The sequence below is a fragment of the Delphinapterus leucas genome, chromosome 1 (assembly GCF_059928025.1).
Source record: "Delphinapterus leucas isolate spDelLeu-1000000601 "Yukka" chromosome 1, BTC_Dleu_Yukka2, whole genome shotgun sequence".
Classification (NCBI taxonomy): Eukaryota; Metazoa; Chordata; class Mammalia; order Artiodactyla; family Monodontidae; genus Delphinapterus; species Delphinapterus leucas.
This window is the reverse complement of record NC_143129.1, coordinates 153,033,224-153,047,002: the sequence shown is the minus strand read 5'-3', so window position 1 is coordinate 153,047,002 and position 13,779 is coordinate 153,033,224. Positions and strand designations below refer to the sequence as shown.

Sequence of the window (13,779 nt, the reverse complement as noted above, 5' to 3'; positions counted from 1 at the left end):
AAATGAAGCAAAAGGCAGGGTGCATAACACACAGTAAGCATTCAATAAAAATGAGTTCCCTTTCCTCTCTCTTCCCCAGCCCAACCTTAATCCTAGTTCTGGATGCTGCAAGTATACAACAAATTAAGTCTGGTTTTCTTCTTTATGATACATTTTCAGTTACCAAGTTTTCTCCAGGGCACATATACACAAGTCTTTCAAGTTTCCCATGAAACATGGCATCAAGAGCTCCCTGGTTATCTTCTTTAAAGTTTAGCCTTAATTGCCCTCCAAACTGTCAAAGCTCCTCTAAAACACAATAGCAAAAAAAGTACACAATATTACATATATGGTCTAACTAGGACAGAATTGAGTAGGATTATTATTTCCCATAATCTGGATATAAAAAACATAGTTTCTGATCTTCTAAGTACACTAAATGTATCTAAAACTTTTTATGCTGGAACATGAAACTTGACACAAGATCAACCAATTGATATTAGACCCATTCAAATAAGCTGAGATGCTAAAGTACTAAGAGGATTATGAATTTCCAGGATAGGACTTCCCTAGTGGTCCAGTGGTTAAGAATCCACCTGCCAAGGCAGGGGACACGGGTTCAATCCCTGGTCCGGGAAGATCCCACATGCCGCGGAACAACTAAGCACATGGGCCACAACTACTGAGCCTGCACTCTAGAGCCCGCGAGCCGCAAGTACTGAAGCCCGCGTGCCTAGAGCCTGTGCTCCACAGCAAGAGAAGCCACCGCAATGAGAAGCCCACACACCTCAACGAAGAGTAGCCCCCACTCGCCACAACTAGAGAAAGCCCGCGCACAGCAACGAAGACCCAATGCAGCCAAAAATAAATAAATAAAATAAATAGATAAATAAATTTCCAGGTTAATCTTTATTTTGATAAATTTTCCTATTTGATTTTAAGAAGACCACTTAGGTCAAATAGGCAACTCACCTCTTCTGATAAAGTGGTTAGAAGTCTATTTCAGAGGCTGGCAAAGAAAGCAATCAAGAGAAAAAGGAAGTTAGATTCCTGGGGTTAGGGTAGGCTCTTCTATAGTTTACATTACAAAGGTCAAAGGAGGAATCTGATAAAAGGCAAAACAAAATTAATAACATGAAGTATTGTCAAAAAATATTCACCAAAAAATATTTTTCAACCTTATTTCTCTCTCAAGTGTATTATTTCCACTAAAGGGAATATTTTATAGCCATTAAAAGTGAGTTACTGGGCTTCCCTGGTGGCACAGTGTTTGAGAGTCCGCCTGCCGATGCAGGGGACACGGGTTCGTGCCCCGGTCCGGGAAGATCCCACATGCCGCGGAGCGGCTGGACCCGTGAGCCATGGCCGCTGAGCCTGCGCGTCCGGAGCCTGTGCTCCGCAACAGGAGAGGCCACAACAGTGAGAGGACTGCGTACCGCAAAAAAAACAAAAACAAAAACAAACAAACAAAATAAGTGAGTTACTATAAGCAGACATAAGATAAATGTACAAGAATGTATTAACTTACATGTTGTCAGTAACAGAAAAAAACTGGAGACAATCCAAATGTCCATCAATAGGGTAGGTTAAATAAACTGGAGTACATCCAAATAATGTATTATATAGTCATTAAAAGAATGAGGCAGGGCTTCCCTGGTGGCGCAGTGGTTAAGAGTCCGCCTGCCGATGTAGGGGACACGGGTTCTTGCCCCGGTCTGGGAGGATCCCACGTGCCACGGAGCGGCTGGGCCCGTGAGCCATGGCCGCTGAGCCTGCACGTCCGGAGCCTGTGCTCCGCAGCGGGAGAGGCCACAACAGTGAGGGGTCCGCGTACCGCAAAAAAAAAAAAAAAAAGAATGAGGTAAATTCTATATATACTAACATGGAGAGATGTCAAAGTTTCACTGTCAAGTGACAATACCAAGATATTGGTATTGTCACTTGACAGTGTCACTGTTGGCAAAATAGAATGTATAGTGCAATCGTATTTTTATTTTTTAATATAATAGTAAACATTAGTATATATCTAAAAAAACAATTTAAAAGAATGCATATATTAAACTTTATCTTGGTGGAAGAGGTGATTATAAGAAAGACTTTTTTTTTTAATTTATTTTTGGCTGTGTTGGGTCTTCATTGCTGCATGCGGGTTTTCTCTAGTTGCAGCAAGCAGGGTCTACTCTTCCTTGCTGTGCATGGACTTCTCATTGCAGTGGCTTCTCTTGTTGTGGAGCACAGGCTCTAGGTACGCGGGCTTCAGTAGTTGTGGCATGTGGACTCAGTAGTTGTGGTTCACAGGCTCTAGAGCACAGGCTCAGTAGTTGTGGCGCATGGGCTTAGTTGCTCCCCAGCATGTGGGATCTTTCCGGACCAGGGCTCAAACCCATGTCCCCTGCATTGGCAGGTGGATTCTTAACCACTGTGCCACCAGGGAAGTCCCAAGACTCATTTTTGTATGGAATACGTTTCTGTTCAGTTTTTTTACAATGACCTTGCATTACTTTTGTTTAAAAAATGAAGATTAAAAGCTTAGAACAGGGCTTCCCTGGTGGCACAGTGGTTGAGAGTCTGCCTGCCGATGCAGGGGACACAGGTTCGTGCCCCGGTCCGGGAAGATCCCACATGCCACGGAGCGGCTGGGCCCGTGAGCCATGGCCGCTGGGCCTGCGCCTCCAGAGCCTGTGCTCCTCAACTGGAGAGGCCACAGCAGTGAGAGGCCCGCGTACCGCAAAAAAAAAAAAAAAAAAAAAGCTTAGAACAACTAAAAATCACCGTTTCATCCCTCCCACTACAATAGCTTAGACTACATGAGATGAAATTTATATGTTAAGTGCGAAGAGGGAGGGGCAAAAATATAAAAATTGAATAATCAATGATTATAATTATATAAAAGTATGCACTGGAAAAAATAAAGGAATTATACCAAAGTGATAATGTTATTTTGGGTAGAAAATGTATGACTTATTCTTTACTCTTATTCTAAACTTTCTGTAATGTTATATTGACAACAAATATAGCAAACTGAACATAATTTCACAATCAATGTATAATGAAAATGAGTCTCTTAAAGCATTTAATTATTAATATACAGAAATACAAATATAAAAGCTGACCTGTAGTAATTCGACTAAATTCATATTAACTACAGCATACTCCCTGGCATTTTTTTTTTCTGAAAGGGGTTTGCTTCCTTAAAATATTTTCTTTCTGATTTAAATTCAGGAAAAAAATTCTAATTCCAGTTAAAAATGTATTCTCTAATGTAACTATGGAGCTTTAAGAGGACTTTTAATGTGATTTCCTTATACTTGTAAAGCTTCAACAAGACCAGAGCCTTACCATGCCAGAGGGTTATCTGGTCTTAAGAATCCAAAGGAAAGAGTACATAACTATTATAAAAGGTATTTTCAAACAATGCCTATTTTCATAGTTCTTTAATATATATACACATATATACTTTTCAAATAAAGGGTCATATTCCAGTCTGAAATTTCACTTCTGTTTAAATACAATTGTCTTTGATAATATCTCTACTATTTCATAAGCATGAAAGATTTCAACATCATTTCAGACTAGCGGGAAGGAAGCAAACTGCAACCTGTAACAGTTCACATAGCACACATGACAGTTAAAAAGAAAATTCAATGGCGGCTTCCCTGGTGGCGCAGTGATTAAGAATCCGCCTGCCAATGCAGGAGACACGGGTTCGATCCCTGATCTGGGGATATCCCACATGCTGCGGAGCAACTAAGCCCGTGCACCACAACTACTGAGCCCGTGTGCCACAACTACTGAAGCCCGTGCGCCTGGAGCCTGTGCTCTGCAACAAGAGAAGCCACCACAATGAGAAGCCCGCACACCGCAACGAAGAGTCGGCCCCGCTTGCCACAACTAGAGAAAGCCCACATGCAGCAACGAAGGCCCAACGCAACCAAAACTAAAAATTTTTAAATTAAAAAAAAAATTCAGTGACATTTGTTGCACATAAAATTCCTTAGCTTGGCATTCAAAGACTTTGCTCTACTAAAACTGGCCTAATCATTAGCCCCCAGACTTAACCCTCCTTTCAAGTGTAGCTTTCCCCTCCTAGCTTGGCTTAAGTGATGTTCATCTCATTCCAGCTGTTGTGCTCAGTTAACATCTTCTTGGTCTTCCTATCTTCACTCTCACACCTCTCCCAATCTATTCTCCAAAATAAGTAAACTTTTGAGAACTTTTCATGTGTGATACAAAGGCTCTTTCTTATCTGGCCCCTGCCCACATCTCCGGCCTCATCTATCTCTATTCCTCTACCCACAGACACAATCTGCTCCAAACATAGAGAACTACTTGTAGAGTTCTGCTCACACTTCAATACCTAGAAGGAATATTCCTTCTCCCTGGCATGTTCTTCTTGACCTCTTCTACATGGCTCTCCAGTGATCATCTCATATGGAAAGTGTTCTCTGACCCCTCAATCTCTTTTTTCTGTGCTTTGATAATGCCTTCCACAAAGCTCTGTTATTATAGTTATCACACAGTATTTTAATTGTTGCTTATCTGTCTCTTTCACTGGACTCTGAGCTCTGTGAGGGTTAGACTTGAACTTACTCACCTCCAAATGAATTATGGCATACAAATTTTAATACTACTATATGAATCAAAATCTACAGTGGATAAAAAAATGAAAATAAGTAAGACATTGAGATTCCGTACTTCCTATGTAAAAACATATTCATTCTTTCATTCACTCAGTCAACAAATATTTATTTAGCACCTACTAAGGGCCAGGCACTATGCCAGACCCTGGGAGTTGGTAATGACAATGCAAACACATACACAAAAAGAATCCTGAGAGTCCAAAATGTTAACATTGGCTATTAACTCTTTGAATCTTGGGGAGATCTGAATAATTGAAAATCATCTCTATTCCCCAATTCCTCCTTAATGAACATGCATTAATTTTATAATCTTACACACACACACACAAAAGTGAGGGGTCCTCCCAAATTACAAATTCCTATCAATCAGTAAGAATACAATACGCAAAGTAAATAATGTGCAAATTTGTCAACCATAGCTAATGTGAAAGCAAAACAATTTTTGAGAACTTTTAGTCAGATTCCAATTATACCTAATACAAAGAACAACAAAGACTAAAGTATGCAAAAATACTTCAGGATTTCCACTGTGCCTACTTTTGAAAAAGATCCCATGCAAATTGTCCAAGAAAAACACTGACCACAAGATCAATACCACCCTAGTTTCCCACACTGCAGAAAACAAAAATTTGTCATCCTATTCCATTTAATGCAGGAGAAGAGATGACAATCTCTATACAATTTGTTCAGAAGACAAATTAATAAGTAACACCATATTTCATCTGTATAATGATTTACAGTTTACAGTTCACAAAGCACTTTGACCTTCACAATAATTCTATTTTCTTGTTCCCACTGGATAGATTAAAAAACTAATGATTGAGATGAAGAAGGTCTTTCTAACTATAACTCAAAATCCAAAAGCCATAGAAGACAATATTGATAAGTCTGTCTACATAAAAATCTAAAAGTTCTGCATGGGAATAAAAGAAGTCAGAAGACAAATGTCAAAATGGGAAAATATTTGCAATACATACCCCAGACAAAAAAATTTATCTTATTACATGTATACATGATATATATACATAAATACACATATACCAATACATAAATAAATATATATACATATTTATATCATATATAAAAAGAGAGAGAAACTTAGAAATTAATAGGAAAGAGGCCTATGACTCAAAAGAAAAACAGGTAAAGAATTTAAACACGTAGTTTACAGAAAAGGAAACATGAGTGATCAAACAATATAAAAAGATCCTTAACCTTAACGTAATATTTTAAAACTTAAAACTACTCTGAGGTATCATTTTTCTCTATCAGATTGGCAAAAATTCAAGTTTGATAACAGTAAAACATAATCTTAGTAACACCAATCCTGAAGCCAGAATACTTGGTTTGAATTTCTGCCACAGTAACTGTATGATTTGGGCAAATCACTTAAAGTCTCTATTCCTCAAATTATTAATCTGAAAAATGGAGATAATAACAGTACCTACCTCAAAGGATGTTATTAAGATAAAATGAAGTAATGTATATAAAGCACTTAGAACAGTATCTGGTACACAGTAAGTACCATGTAAGTATTAGCTATGATACAGCTAATGTTGGTGAGTGAACAGGCAATGCACATTTTGGAGCAACCCCAAAGGGAAGCAATTTGGCAACATATTTCACAGTTATAAATGCATATATCCTTTGACTTAGAAATCCCACTTTCTATAAAGTGATCCCACAAATATCCTTTTACACATGTAAAATGACACATGTTCAAGGGTCTCCATTACAGAATTGCTTACAATATCAAAAGAGTAGAAGCAACACACATGTACAACAATAAGGAACTAGTTAAATTATGATACATCCATTCAATGAAATACTGTGCAGATTTTTTGAAAAAAAGCAGAAACTCTCTATGTACTGATCTGGAAAGGTCTCCAAGATACATTAAGTGAAAGAAAATTTGGGGGGTAATGGGTTGAAGGTGCAGAACAGTGGGGGCTATGGACTAACTTTTGCATGAAAAGTAGGAAAAATACATTCATAATTGTAAGCGTTTGCCTAAAGAAAGTCTAAAAGAGTGTAAAGAAACCAGTAAAAGTGGTTGGGCAAGGGACATGAAACTGCGTGGATGAGGAATAGGCATAGGAGTGAGACTTTCACTGTTTATATAAAATATATAAATATTCAACTATTTATTTAACCATTTGAATGTATTACCTATTCAAAAATTAAATTTAAAAAAACCTAACGCTCAGAGGATAAAAAATTTGCCTACAATCATATAGCTAATCATAACAGGGTTGATGACAGTTAGGACTTCCACTTTTTTCCTTATATCACACTGCCTTTCTGAAATTTTCAGGAATGTAAGATTTAAAAATTATCACAAGTAAGCCTTTCTCTGAAACAACCACCCCGAGTGCTCAGAAGAAATAACACCAGTGAGACTACATTGAAGTCATCTCCATATGATGACTTGGAAAACAGTATAATACTCATTGTTGGCCCAAAACATTCACCATCACCCACACTATACAATGTAATACTTGGGCTTCATTTACCAGAAGGAGACAAAATTCTCATAAAAGCCCTTATCATAGATTTCAAATTCCAACACAACATTCATTTTGCAGAAAAGATGAAATGTACGACACAAAGATTGTATTTATAAACACTTTCACATAGAGAAAAAAGTCATTAAAGCAAGTCAGCTTTCTACTCTAAATAAGCCAGGGAATGAGTACATGTAAATATGTAAATGTGTAATTTACTTTTTACAAATAACGTAAGTACAAAATGTCATTGGGGATACTGGGTTGGAGAGTCCCTAGTCTAGCTTCTCAGCACGTACACTCTTAAACAGAGCTAAACAGGCCTATCATATTCCAAATCACAAAAGATCTGTGTTTCAGACCATCCCAAATAGACATCTGTTTGAGATAATAATACATCATACATCCAGGGCATCAAGTATTTGAGGATCTCGACATTAATTCACACACAAATATCTGTACCACCTAGTACTGCTTTTGAACAAGTGCCAAGGAACGTCCAACTCAATTCTGGGTCCCTTAGTTCTGAGCAGCCCCACATATAGGACCCAATATCTTCTCTGTTCCATTTCCCGCTTCATAGTGGGCAACTATGACATCTATACTGATGACATATCAATATCCTTTATAGCCCCTTAACCTCCCACTACTTCAATAATCTATACGTCTATTCCCCTTCAACAGCATGGAGACAGTTACACTCTGGTTTGTTTTTTTTTAAGTTTATTTATTTACTTATTTATTCATTCGTTCATTCATTCATTCATTTATTTGGGCTGCGTTGGGTCTTTGTTGCTGTACGTGGGCTTTCTATAGTTGCAGCGAGTGGGGGCTAGTCCATTGTGGTGCGCAGTCTTCTCATTGTGGTGGTTTCTCGTGTTGCGGAGCATGGGCTCTAGGCACGCTGGCTTCAGTAGTTGTGGCTCACGGGCTCTAGAGTGCAGGCTCAGTAGTTGTGGCACACAGACTTAGTTGCTCTGCGGCATGTGGGATATTCCCAGACCAGGGCTCGAACCCGGGTCCCCTGCATTGGTGGGTGGATTCTTAACCACTGCGCCACCAGGGAAGTCCCTACACTGTTTTTTACTTTACCTTGAAACTATATTTATACTGAACTCTCAGCTTTCTCATTCTGTTTTTCTTACAAAACCTAGTCTTCAACCATATTTCTGATTGTCTCCTTATTTTCCAAATACACCAGCCCCAAAGAAGGTTTTATTTCTCACAGCCCCAGCTCTGACGCTCAAAGTGCATCATACCATCATACCTCCCACACTATCACTAGCAATGTAAAATTACTCTCCATTTTACCTTTCTTTCTTGTAAATTCCAATTCTGGATCAACCCAATCATCTTGTTTGCCTTCTTCCTCTTAGGCTGCTGGAGTGGAAAATGCATGCTCCTGGGCCCCACTACAAATATATATTTCTAACTTTAACTTGGCTTAAATGTGTCAGCAATCTTTTTTATTTAATCCTTAATCCAGGGACTTCCCTCCCTGGTGGCGCAGTGGTTAAGAATACGCCTGCCAATGCAGGGGACACAGGTTCGAGTCCTGGTCCGGGAAGATCCCACATGCCACAGAGCAACTAAGCCTGTGCACCACAACTACTGAGCCTGCGAGCCACAACTACTGAGCCCGCACGCCTAGAGCCTGTGCTCCGCAACGAGAAGCCACCGCAATGAGAAGCCTGCACACTGAATGAAGAGTAGTCCCCGCTCGCCACAACTAGAGAAAGCCCACGTGCAGCAACGAAGACCCAACGCAGCCAAAAATAAAAATAAATTAATTAATTAAAAGAAGAATCCTTAATCCATTCCTCTTTCATTTTCCATTGAATATTTCCATGGCCATAATACTCAAGCCAGAAACTCACCATAGTTCCTTCAGTCTCCAAAGATAATTGACGTCTCCACAGATAACTTATCACATCAACAAAATAAAACCATCTTTTAAACTCTCTCACCTTCCTTCCCTCCTACCACATCATTATCCATCTCGATGTCTATCCTTTTGGTGTCAAAGAATGAAATGCCCAACGTATCTCCTAAATAAAATTTCCCCTCAACCTACCATACTAAAAAGAAAAACACACATGTGCCATAGTGGAAAGAACACAGGTTTCAGAGCTAGACAGACTTTTTCAAATTCTTGCCTATAGCCTTCCCAACTGTAAAAGAGGGATACTGATACATAAACAAGGCTGTTGTGATCTATAACGCATCTTTATGATACCTGGCATATAGCATAACCTCAACAAAGGTGTTTCACTACTATCAGCTCTCCTTCACAACCACAGTTGTTGAAAGAGTAATTTTACTGTCTCACATTTGCTCCTCAATCCATCACGATCTGACTACTGCCATCATTCCCATCATCACGCTATCTAAAGTGTCTTTCAAAGAAAGCAAGTGATCTCCTAATTACTAAATTCAGTGGTTTCTTCCTAATTCTCATTCTACTGGTCATACACCACATCATACACTGATGGTCGCCCTCTCCCTTCTTGAAACCCTTTCTTCCTTTGGCTTCTATCATAATGCCATTCTGTTCTAATTCTTGTCCCACTGTTTTAACCTCTCTTTCTCAGTGTCTATTACCCTTCAAACAATGATATTCCTTCTGGTCCACAGCCCTTTTCTTCTCTTCTTTCAGTATTACCATCCCATACTAAGGCTTCAAACATCCCCCATATACTCTTTGTTGACCCTCAAATATATGTATTCAGTTCCAAACTTTCTCCCAGTTTTCAGACCCAAATTTCCATCTACCCACAATGATACCTGAAAAACACCTCAAACTAAACTTGTCCAAAACCACATTACCTCCCCCTCAAAATTGCTTCTTTATGTTCCCTATTTCAATTAACACTATCAATCCATCCCATCAGCCAAGTGAGAAATCCCCCACTAATTCTCTCAACTCTTTTTCATAATAAATACTATTTATTAAAAGTGAAAATACAAGTTACAGATCAGAAGAGAATTTTTGTAACTAACTGTACTCAAAGTATATTAAAAAAAACTTTTAGAACTTAGTAAGAAAAAACCCCACAAAGTAGAAAAATGGGCAAGAGACTTAACAAGCAATTCACAGAAGAAACCAAATTGGGTAACACAAGATATTCAACATTATTAATAATTGGGGAAATGCAAATAAAGACCACAGTACCTTTTTATACCCCCTAAATTGGTAGAAATTTAAATGTCAGATACTACCAAATACTAATAAGAATATGAAGCAGTGATAACATTCATACTCTGCTATAGGAGTGTAAATTGCTGCAACCACTTTGGAAAACAATCTGATATCTTATGAAGTTAAAGTGTATATACCCCATGACCCTACTCCTAGGTCTTGTTGCATGTGTGTACCCCCAACTCCAGCCATAGGCAATCACTAATCTACATTCTGTTTCTATAGTTTTGCCTACTCTGGACATTTCGTATAAATGGAATCATACAGTCAACTCTATTTTGAAACCTCATGGAACTGCATGCCATTCTCTTCATTTTCCTACCACTATTCCCCTCTGACCTGGATTAGCACACTACTTTCCTGCCTACCTAGGCTTTCTGCCTCCACGCTCTTCACTTTGAATTCTTCCTCCATATTTTCACCAGAGATAATCAACCATACCAAACTCCTGCTTAAAAGCTTCAATGGCTCCCCATACCTACAGAATAAAGTCCAAATTATTTAGCAAAGTTTTTTTCAGAGGGATACATTGAAAGGTTTTTAAATTCGACAAACCCGGTTTCACTTCTAGCTAAATCTGAATACTGGCTTAGTCCAGAGTGTTCAAAGTTAAGGGTAAAAGGCAGAGGAGGGAAAAGGAAAGATGCGGAGAGGAGGGATGACAGGTGAGGAGTGAAAAAAAGGAGTCAGTAGTGTCTGAGGGGAGGGAAGTATCTTTCGAGGGTAGAAGCGGGTGTTTTCGAGGGTGTTACGTTTGAGAAAAGTAAGGGAGTCCAGATCTCTGAGCGAGCTGACAGTGTGGAGCTGGAGGTCTCAGAAACGGGAGTTCTCCGAGGAAATGAAGAAGTCCTGAGTCTCGAAGTGGGGAAAGAGCCTGAAGGAGTCGGGGACCAAGTCCCAGATACGAAGGAACTTCTACGGGTTCCGGGCCTCTACGGTGGGGAAGGAGAAGGCGCGGGGCAGGGGTAAGAAGCCGTCCCGGGACCCTGAGGGAAGTGAAAAGAGTAGGGGAAGGGGTCGAGGAGTGTCCCCAGCCGCTGAGAGGAGGCTCCGGGAAGCGAAGGAGTCTTGCCAGTGCTAAAAGACCGGAGCACCAAAGCTCCTAAGCCCAGGCGGGCGGCAGCCGCGCACGCGGGCCGGGGTGCCCTGGGTTAGTGCCCCACGCGCTCTCTTGGCGTTACCTGAGGTGGGACTGAGCAGCCAGAGGGGTGCCTGCGCGGGCGGGAGGGGGAGGCGGAGGCAAAGAGGGAGCATAGTAGCCCTCACAGCTCGGAGGCGGCAGCGGCTCTTAGCCTGCGGAGGCGGTAGGGCTCCCTCGCGCAGAAGCCGGCGACTCGGCTGGGCCAGCAGCGGCGGAGGACGAGGAGGCTACTGCCATGACCCCGCAGCCGGGGCCGCTCCACCCGCCTGTTCGGCGAGGCCAGGAGAATGATCCGGCCGGCGAGCCAAAGAGCGCAGCTGGAAGAGCCCCGGGCTGCCCGGTCGCGAGCGACTGAAACTCCTGCCCAGGCGGGCAGGGAAGCTAGGGGCGGGGTTTCAACAGTCACGCCCCTCTCCTCAAGCCCTCCCTCAGAGCAGCCAATCAATCGTTAATACTGGAAAAACGAGCTAGTGGAATTGCCCAATTAGCACTAGGAATGCCACGTGGTATGAGGGTGGACACAATGGGCGTTCAGAAAAGCCAATCATCAGCCCAAAGCGCCAACTCCGGAGGACGAAGGGAACCAATAGGAAGGAAGTAGAAGTAAAAACAGAAGAGGCAGTGTGCGGGAAAGGCGGAACCAAGGGCGGAACCAAGGAGGAGGGAATACACCTGGGGAAAACCCGAGCCCAGGAGCCTCTCAGAGGGCGGGAGAGTAAACACAAAATGGGCCAATCAAAATGCCAAACATATAAGCGCTTGGTAATTGATAGAGGCAACAGAAAATGGATTCTACTGGCGCGGCTTTTGGCTTGGTGAAGATATTGCTGAATAAGGACTTGAGTAGGCAAAAGCCGTATGAACGCAGAGTCGGACAGGATCTCACTACAGTGTGGAGGGAAAACTGAAATAAACAATTATTAGCGACTTGAGATAGTAAGAGCAATGGGTATAAATGCTGAGCGAGCAATACCTTTAAGCTAAGAGATTCGATTTGGTGAAGCCTTCTTCCAGGAGGTTAACACTTGAGCTGGCTTGAAAACAGGTTAGGGAATAAGAATGCTATTCAGCTGTTCAACAGGCACATATTTCCTCATGCTTTCCATACGCCTGCACCTCATGCCATCAAGGCATGAGCCTTGATGATCTCATGCCTGAGCAGATTGAAGCTTCCAGGGCAAGAGCAGGCAAACAGTGGAGTATGGCCTTCCTGCACCCACCTTCCCTGGGGTTAGAGACCTCCTTTGTGCCATCTTTAGACTTGCCTCCTGTTGGAAGGGTCTTGACAGATGAGTGGGATTTGAACAGTTGGAGTATAGGTGGTGTGCATTTTTGGTGGCAATAAAGTTTAAGAAAGATGTGTGGTAAGAGATAGAAGGCAGAGATAAGAGGTTAAATGTGGGTTCAGCTTAAATGCCAAACTTGTCCTTTCTTTTTTATGCTGGAAGAATTATCAGAGGTTCTTTAGCAGGAGAGTAGCCTTTACAGGACACTGTTTTAGGAAGATTGATAGCTCACAGGATCTCTAAAGGGAGAAAAGAGGTCACCATCACCCAGTCCCCTTTGGCAAGCCTTTTCTGTATCATTCTCCTGGCAACAAATCATGTGCTGCCACCTGGTGACAGTTCAAATACCATTGTTCCACATTGCTATTTAATGTTTCTGTTGGAGCCCTGGCACCCTTGCAAACCTGTCTTCCACAGACCTTGATGCAAAGTAGTTGATAAATAAGTAGAGCACTGGTAGCAAGTAGATTAAATAGTGCCATTATGCCAGATATATCACCTGCCCAGTAAAAGATGTAAAAGACAGGGGTTCCTTGTATCTGCTTCAGCAGGAAGATAAGCCTTCATGGGAACTTTTGGGTTTTGTTTTTTTGAACAGGTTCTGTTGGACCCAGGTCTCATCTCTACCATTCCATTCTCATCAATCTCCCTAATGCTGAGGGGGAAGAAAACATGAGGATTGCCTTATAGCTATTCAGGTGTCAAAGGCCCACCCTTCATGACCTGTCTGCTGATTAGGCCAGGGCCTTGAATGTACCCCAAAACAGGAAGTAGTTCCTGCTCTACTCACCCCAGCCTTTTATTATGCTTTTATTTCAGATAACTGTCTCCTCTTCCCAGCTAGACTGAGCTAAGAGATGGGAGTCCACTGCACATCTTAGCTTAGGACAAATATATACCAGGACTGGTATGTATTATGCTCAATAAACATCCACTTGGTGGATAAATGACATTATTTTTGGGGCTGTATTTAGCACTGGAAGAGACCTAATGAGACCTCAGTGAGACGCTGCTACTTCTAGGGAAACCC

At 41.3% G+C, this 13,779-nt stretch overlaps 1 protein-coding gene across 3 annotated transcripts in view; it reads right to left on the bottom strand.

The window, feature by feature from the left end:
- Window positions 1-11,854, bottom strand: part of TESK2 (testis associated actin remodelling kinase 2) — a 130,231-nt gene extending 118,377 nt beyond the window's left edge. The window contains exons 1-2 of one of the 3 annotated variants that reach the window (XM_022575564.3): window positions 11,504-11,853; window positions 952-988 (exon numbers count right to left, since the gene is read on the bottom strand). The gene's annotated coding sequence lies outside the window, so the exon portion shown is untranslated. Of the gene's footprint in view, window positions 1-951; window positions 989-11,503 lie in introns of all 3 variants that reach the window. The other 2 variants (XM_022575565.3, XM_022575563.3) reach the window with 2 other exon arrangements.
- Between the last annotated feature and the right edge of the window lie 1,925 nt (window positions 11,855-13,779).